This window comes from Hakea prostrata, chromosome 8 (genome assembly GCF_041222555.1).
Source record: "Hakea prostrata isolate BN-2017 chromosome 8, UWA_Hpros_2, whole genome shotgun sequence".
NCBI classification, from domain to species: Eukaryota; Viridiplantae; Streptophyta; class Magnoliopsida; order Proteales; family Proteaceae; genus Hakea; species Hakea prostrata.
Genome location: NC_142607.1, coordinates 19,663,366 through 19,671,814, shown reverse-complemented (window position 1 = coordinate 19,671,814; position 8,449 = coordinate 19,663,366). Strand labels below are relative to the sequence as shown.

General features: G+C 39.0%; 1 non-coding gene across 1 annotated transcript; it reads right to left on the bottom strand.

Moving 5' to 3' along the window:
• Positions 1 to 401: 401 nt before the first annotated feature.
• LOC149007390 (U11 spliceosomal RNA) lies at positions 402 to 525 on the bottom strand. Its single transcript, XR_016175394.1, has one exon. It is a non-coding gene; the product is annotated as a U11 spliceosomal RNA (small nuclear RNA).
• Between the last annotated feature and the right edge of the window lie 7,924 nt (positions 526 to 8,449).

Here is an 8,449-nt window from a genome sequence, read left to right as displayed (position 1 = left end):
AAAGGCAAGAAAAGTGTGGCATTGTCGTATAGGACATCCATCAGACCATATTTTGAAAATTTTAGATTCATCCTTTTCTATTGACTGTAGTAATTGTGAGATTTGTTACTAATCAAAACAACATGTTTAGCTTTTTCTCATAGTCCTATTAGTTTTGTACATTGTTTTGAATTAATTCATTCTAATGTTTGGAGATCTCCTATTGATTCCAATGATGGGTTTAAGTATTTTATTACATTTATAGATGAGATAATTCATAAGCTACTTTGTTATATGTGTTAACCTCCAAGAATGAAGTTCTAAAAGTGTCTCAATAATTTTATTTTATGATTTTCATATAATACAATGTTAAAGTGAAAGTTTCACATAGTATCAATGAGACTGAGTACCTTTCCTTTTTTGTGAGGGTCGGATGAGGGCCACAAACCCTATGAGGTCCACAAATTATGCCGGCCATATGTCTTGATAGCCATACAACACTCACCAGAAGGTGAGCGTGGCATATCTAGCCAACCGACCCTTTTAATGAGACTGAGTACTACAACAGGCCATTTATAGAGTTTCTTGAGGCCCAAGGCATCTTTCATACATCATCATGTGGAGTTGCCAAACAAAAAAATGGTCATATATTTGAACTCACCTATACACTCTTGTTTTCTGCCAACGCCCCCACCACATATTGGGATGATGTTGTCATTACTAGTTGTTATTGATTAATAGGTTAGCTAGTAAAGCATTTGATTTTAAATCTCTTTGGAGGTCTTGTGAAACCCAGCCCTAAGCTTGACCCGGAAACCCTGTTGTTTGTAGGTCCGACAACCCGAAGTAAAGCAAGAAGTCAGTTATGGGCCATTCCAGTGGAAGACTTGGTGGCTGGCTTAGAATCCATGAGTGTTGATGTCAGTGTTCCATTTATGGAAACTGCACCCTGATGAAGATGGAATTAGTTGATAGACTTGGAGTACTCTCTGGCTTGGTTCGAAGGCATTTCTACCTACTAGGTAAGTCACTTAATGTGTGTGCAAAACCCCTTTATGTTTGGATTTGATCTGAGCCTTCATTTCCCTGTTTTGGACTTGTGTCCTGATTGGTCGACTCATTGGTCGATAGGGCCAGTCAACCAATCCAATCGACCAATGAGATTTGATTTTGCTAATTAGGTCTTTGCTTGCTCTATTTAAGTCCAATCTCGAGTCTACTTCGTATTTTCTGCCTCCAAACTCTTTGGAACGTACCAGAGTCCTCTGCAAGTCATCTCCCTTGCATCCTTGGTGATTTTCTTGACGGATCTTCGTCAAAAATCGTGCTTTTACACAAAAAGGTATGTGATCATCCTCTTCTATGTTTCATCTTTGATTCTCCATTATTTTTATTTCCTTTTCTAATTTAGGACAGTAGTAGTGATGTTGTATCTCTATTGCAACCATCACTATACTCTTTCCCTCTCTTTTCCTAAGGATCTAAAGCTTGGTGGATGATCTTCATCAAGATCATCACTCGCTTTTGAAGGAAAACATGTATTCATTCACTTTCCTTAATTAGATTGATGTTCTTCAGTCGTAGATCTATTTTTCTTGAAGATCTATGCATGCTTTTCATGATTTCTTTAGCACAAATAGTGATCCATCATCCTATTGTTCTTGTCCATGATTTTTACTATGAATTCTTCAAGAACCATGATTGATCTAATTATGGTAACTTTTTGTTTCCTAATTTGTAACTTGAAGACTTGATATGATTAGTGTTTTGAAGTCCTATATATACTAGTATACTGCCATTGTAGTTTCCCCCTTGTTTAGTACCCTTTTGAACCACCAAATTCGGCTTCATATTCTAAAACTCTGATTTTTGAAGGCCACTGTCTCTATTGGTCGACTCATTGGTCGACTCATTGGTCGACTGAGGCAGTAGACCAATCCAATCGACCAATGAGTACAGCAACCTCATATTTGGTTTGTTTTGGATGTTTTGATATCTTTTCTTTTTAGTATCTTTCCTAATATGTTATATACACTTGTTTAGGACTTTCTTTCCAAATTTAGACAAGATTTTACTTGATTCCCCAAGATCCTTTGCGAGTTATATAAGGTAAGGATGGTTATTTCCTTAATTACATAGATTGCATGATCTAGTTTCTATATTTGAATCTCTTTGATTTATTTCCTTAAATAGATTCTTACACTGATATACTAGTGATGCAATTACCTTGATTACAGTAGCATTACTTGTTTATGCTAATTAATTCATGTATGATTTATTTACCAAATATATGCAATTGGATGTTATTATTGATTTCTTTCCATAAAAGAAGTTACCATATATGTGATGTTATGGATTTATGTTTGTGAATGATTAAGTATGGTTTGGAAAGGAGAGGTGTCCTTTTGACACTTTTGTCCTTGGACAACAACGGAAATATTATGGGATGTTTCCGGAGATGCCCTTTGGACACCTTCATAAACTGTTGGATGACATACTTAGGGCTGTCTAGTAGTGTTTGGCTAGGATGTCCTGTTATGTCAGACCCTAATTGGAGGGGTATTGAGACCGAACGACCCGTGGTAGCAATGGGGATTCATGGGCACTCAAGACCGGTAAACAATCCGTGAGATGACAGGAATCACATTGTGGGGGCCATTTGTTGGTAGAGTTGCATATGGATAGACTTGGGCTCATGGGCGCTCAAGACCGGTAACCAACCCGTGAGGGGACGTGAGAGCTTCCCGTTTACCATATGTGGATGACCTATAGGGTTGATGAGTCCGTAGTCAGGGACTATGAGGACTCTAGTGTGAAGGATACCAGAAAGGATCGCCAAGGGCGAGAAATGGACGTATCTGGATTTGACTTGATGTAACTAAGTAGGAGACTTGCATTTGGCTGGGCTTTGACCCTGACATGCGCCAGTACTTAGACCAATGGTGATGTGAGAGAGTGGTGACTTAACCCCTAGCCATGGAATGTCCCGAGGGATGCCAGACCCACTACCAAAAGGCATTGTGTGATGAGACCTTCCCAAAGAAGTACGGTGCTATGACTTAAAGCATGTCTGCCAATAAAGACCAGCATACATAGAGTTAGAATCATATTGCATCGTGTGTTTCATATCATATAGCATTTTACTTTGCTTTGAAATCCTGCTATTTATGTTGTTATGGATTAACTGCCTTACTGGGTTTCTTTGAAACTCATTCCTTTTGTGGAATGTATTGTTAGATTTCTCTATAGGTTCTGAGTATCATGACTGCTATTATGAAGAAGCGCAAGGAGAAGAGGCATATCTCCAGGAAGGTGATTGCGGTTACGACAATTACACTGAAGATTCCACGGGTGGTTATGCTGCGTACGATGCTTAGTCCGACCATAGAATGGAAGCTCCCTTGTGCCATTTTTGAGATTTATACTTATAGAGATGTTGTCTATAAGATTGAGAACAATTTAGTTACTTATTGTACCTGCTACTGGGATTAGTTTTCATTCCTTTTCCTTTTCTTTTTAGAACTACTTTTTCGCTGGTTGTAGAGTGGGATTCTGCCTCACTTTACTTTATTGATTTAGACATTCTGATTGTCTTTTGTACTCTGATGATATATGATTTATTCTTTCCTTATTTGGATCTTTTGGATTATACTTCGTACATTGATTATTTATGTTCATGATTATGTTATTGTCTATGTGGGAGGTTGATTACCTCGATACTTAATCTTCGGGGCTGTGGATCACACACTTGGGTATGCCAGGTAGAGTACCGGTTGGGTGGATGAGACAGGTCTTACTTGGTAGACCTATTAATCTCTCCCATCTCGGATTTTTGGTAGCACTTGCTATGTTCAATCTCAACTATGTGGCAAGCTTAATCCTCATGTCTCTAAATGGTTGTTTTGGGTTACTTTACTGCTAAGAAGGGCTATAAATATTATAATCTTGTCAGCAAAGAATTACTTATTTCTCGTGACGTTTCCTTTGATGTAGCTCACGTGTTTTTCCCCCCCAAGTATAAGATTTAGGGGAAGACTATCAACAATGGTCATTATGATTATAACCAATTCATCATGGAATTTGCCTCTATAGTTGTTCCTTCTGTTATGAAACCATTGGCTCTAGTTTCTCAGAGAAGATCAGCTTGCATCCCTACATCATATGTCAGGCCACAGAACTACTCTTCTACAGATTCGATTCGAGCTTTCATGTGTTACAATAAGTTTCAACCTTTGTCCAAGTTGGCCTCAATGAATATCTTTGCCACAACTTGTGTGGAATCTCATAAAATCCTAACCTGATAACCCATTGTTTCATGTCCATAAACTGGGAGCTCTAGTAGAAGACAACTCTGGACAACTGGAGTTGAACCCATAGGTTCAAAACTTAAACCCATGGAGTTGGAAGAACAGAAGGAAGACCCAACCACCCTAATGGAGTTCAAGAGGAGAGAGAAAGCCTGTCCGGAAGGCATCAAAAGGAGATTTTGGCATGTATGAAAATCAATACTAGAGGACTCAAATGTCAAGATAAACTATACCATTGATTACGCAATAATTAGAGCTTTCTACCCTCCAAAGCCTATTGAAATTAACCTTCACTTGAAGGAGATAGAGGGTCGGTCGATTGGTTTCACACTTTGATCGACCGCCCATGCCCAGATTTAGGGCCGTTTCAGGATTTCAGGTTTAAAACCCTATTTTATAGCTCTCTCACCTTATAAATGCATTATTTATGCTAAAGGGAAGTTGAGAATGGAGGAGAGAGGAAAAGCTTGGAGTTTTGAAGAATCCTTGCACATTTGGGGTGTTGAAGCGCGAATCACAAGGACAATTGAGTGTTGAGGTAAGAAGACTCTAAAACCCTATTTGCAACCTTTCTCTTGGAGTATTTGTGATGAGTTACTGCATCGATGGTTGTGAAATCCCCCAGATTTCTACCCCTTTAACCCGTGGTTTTAAGACCGAGAACCTGGGCCTTGATTCGGCGACAATTGTGGACCATTCAATTCGAGCCCGAAGGATTGGAAATTAAACAAATGTTGGTAGATGACCCTTATAATGACTCAAAAACTCTCTTAAAGTTTAAGTGAAGAGAGAAGATTAGTCTCGATAGTGTAAAAAGGGTAATTTTGGAATATTTTTAGATCAGTGATGGAGAATCCGATTGACACAAATAAGATATCAAATCGAAGATCGTCGAAAGACCTTTCCAACAAGCCAAAAATCATCAAAATCGGAGTTCGTTTGGGGGTCCAACCATGAGCCAGAAGTTTGAGCCGTTTAGGTGAACCAACCCCCACCCTATTTTCTATTTAGGGGCAAAATTGGAAATTCGGATTTTAAAACCCTATTTATGTTTTATCTCATCCGTAAACGCATTTTTGGAGGCTAGAAAGAGGCGGAGGCTTTGGAGAAAAGGAGAAACGAAAGAGAGGAGCGATTTCCATTCTTCCGAAGGTGTCTGTGATCCGAATCTTCGCAAAATCATTACGAAAGGTTAGTTTTCTTTAATCCTTCTCTTACTCACAATTTTGTGAGTATTTTCTCTCCTTTCCTTTTGAGGAATCTTGAAAGGGAAGGTTGTTAGGTATCTTGGTTGCTTTCCTTTATTGTATTAATGTCCCTTCCTAGTTTGTGGGAGTGATATCTTTTCTCTTCTATTGAGGGATCTGTGAAAGGGAATAATGATAGGTACCCTAGATGCTTATATTTTCTTATATTAATGTTTCCCTTGAGTTTGGGAGTAATGGTTTATCCCCTTGCAAAAGATTTTAGAATTTGACTCTCCGGGTCACCCACGGGTGATTTATGAGAGTCAAATTTGGGGCTTTTTGAGATGGGTCAAATTTAATAAAATTGAAGGTACCCGTAGGATCCTTTTGTTTCCAATTAGATTTTCCCAAAGTTTTGCTTCATTATAAACTTCGAGTTGGTGGCAAATTAGTGACCATTCACTAGTGAGGTTGAGAACTACCCTTTTAACCTAGTTTTCAGATTTGGGTTTTTGTGGGAAGATTTTAAGATATCATTTGAAACCCAAATTGGCTCTAATTTGTGATAATTATTTCTTTTGCATGAATAGGTTAATATATCTTTAGTCACTAATTTGTGAGAAGGAATTATTGATCATTGGAGGAAGAATAAAGTAAAAGGTGAGGAATATACTTAACTTTATATTACATGTGTAATGATGTCAGTTACTTTTCATTATTGATATCTTGTATTGCTTTAGTATTATCTTGTGGTTATTTTATGTCTTTTGTTAAATATGAATTGCTATGATTTATGTTTATTATTACTTCGATGTTGCTCCTTGCTTTGAAATCTATTATTGTTGTTATGAAATGGAATGTGATTGTATGAGAGGAGAAATATTATTATTTCTTCTACCTTGTATTTTCTACTAGGGTTGTGGGTTCACCCATTGCCCTAGTGATATTATATGATTGCTTATATTGTGGTTGGGAATGGGGAATGCCCTTTGGGCATTTCTGCCATAGGATACCAAAGGAGGCGGTATGGGACGCATTCCTATGGTGCCCTTGGCTCTTTCCCGATTACTAATTTACATATTTAGGGCATGTCTAGAAGTGTTTGGTTAGGTGACCTCATGAGTACTACTACCCTTTCGGCAGGGGTATTGAAGCCGGTTAACCCGTGATGTTAGTGGTTGGGTCCCGTATGTCAAGGTGCCCACTATCATCATAGAGAGGTAGGGTTGCATATAATAGATAAGGGCTCATGGACGCTCAAGACCGATGAAATGACCCGTGAGAGGACATGGAGATCATCCTGTCCATTATATGTGGATGACCACTGGGTTAATGAATGGGGTCCAACAGATGCCTCCATTGAGGATTTCATTCATAGGTGGGAAGGTATTGAACCAATAGAGCACTAGGCGTGAGGGGAAATATCCGGACCATATGTAGTACGAGACTATATGACTTTGCATTGGGCCTAAGATTATCCTTGACACGCGCCAGATCTTATACCAATGGTGATGTGAGAGAGTGGTGACCTAATCCCCAACCATGGCTTGACAGGACTTTACACAATAACCGCGGAGAACCCAACAGACCTGCATCAGAGCCGTGAGGGAAGAGTGATGAGACCGCCCAAAGAAGACTGGTGTGTGACTTAATGCGTGTCTACCATAGAGACTTCATGATAGAGTTAGGAGCATAATCATTCACATATCATATCATTGTCATTAATTACATTATTGATATTCATGTTAAATGTGTGGTGTGAAATCTTGAGAATGAATGTGTGATATGATGTTGAGTTGACCTCACTGAGTTCTGTTGAACTCATTCCTTTTATATGTCTTTTTTCTATTAGATTATGCTGCAGTTATGAGGACTTCTTCCAAATGGAGGATGCGTTACCAATATGTCTTCTTGAAGGAGTGACCGAAGAAGAAGTGGACGCACATGGAGCTTCATGCCAGTATCAAGACTATTCTTTTGGGTGGGATTCCATTAGAGAACTAGTCTACTTTAGTTTTCCGCTGCGTTGAAAATTACTCTCTTTTCTTTCAAAAACTCTGATGTTATATTTTTATTTTGAAGTAATGGATGATTGTAACCATTATTTCGGTTTTGATAACTTAGTATGATAAACTTGATTTATTCTTGTCCATTTAATTATGCTATATCATGTTTTGTATGGATTTGTCACTGAACCTAGATCTTGGGGGGGAACCCCCCCGGGGGGGGGGGGGGGGGGGGGGGGGGGGGGGGGGGGGGGGGGGGGGGGGGGGGGGGGGGGGGGGGGGGGGGGGGGGAAGGGGGGGGTTTTTATTTTATTTAAAAAAATTTTTTTTTTTTTTTTTTTTGGTTTTTTGTTTCTTTTTTGTTTTTTTTGGGTTGGTGGGGTGTTTGTGGGGGGGGGGGGGGGGGTTTTTGGGGGGGTTTGGTTTTTGTTTTGGGGGGGGAACCAATTTGGATGATTGGAAGGTGTTTTAGGGACAATACTAGTGTCTCATTGAAGTCCCAAAAATCCCCTAAGCGGTTGGATTTCTAGAAGATTTGAAATCGCACAAACTTGGTCACAGCCCTAGGAAGGGCGGTCGACAGGCCCTGGTAGGCCTATCCAACTGCCCCCTAGTTCGGTTGTGTGTTTTGGCTCATTTGAAGCCCGGTTGATTCTCGATTGATACCCATTTTGATCTTCATGTTTCTAAGGTTATTTTGGGTCATTCGCACTCTAGAATTATGGAACTTTTTGGACATTGGAGATTAATTATTGTCATTTACAAGTGAAAGAAACATTATCACACATTATGTGCTTATTTGAATTTATATCTTATTAATGTAATTGCCAAATATACTATTATGAACTACGTGAAACTTTGCATGAATGAAAGGTAAATTGTTGTTCATGTTTATGTTTCTATTTCTTGAAAATCTATGTCCATGTTATTATTACTTCACTATATGCAAATGATGTGATAATTGTGATGT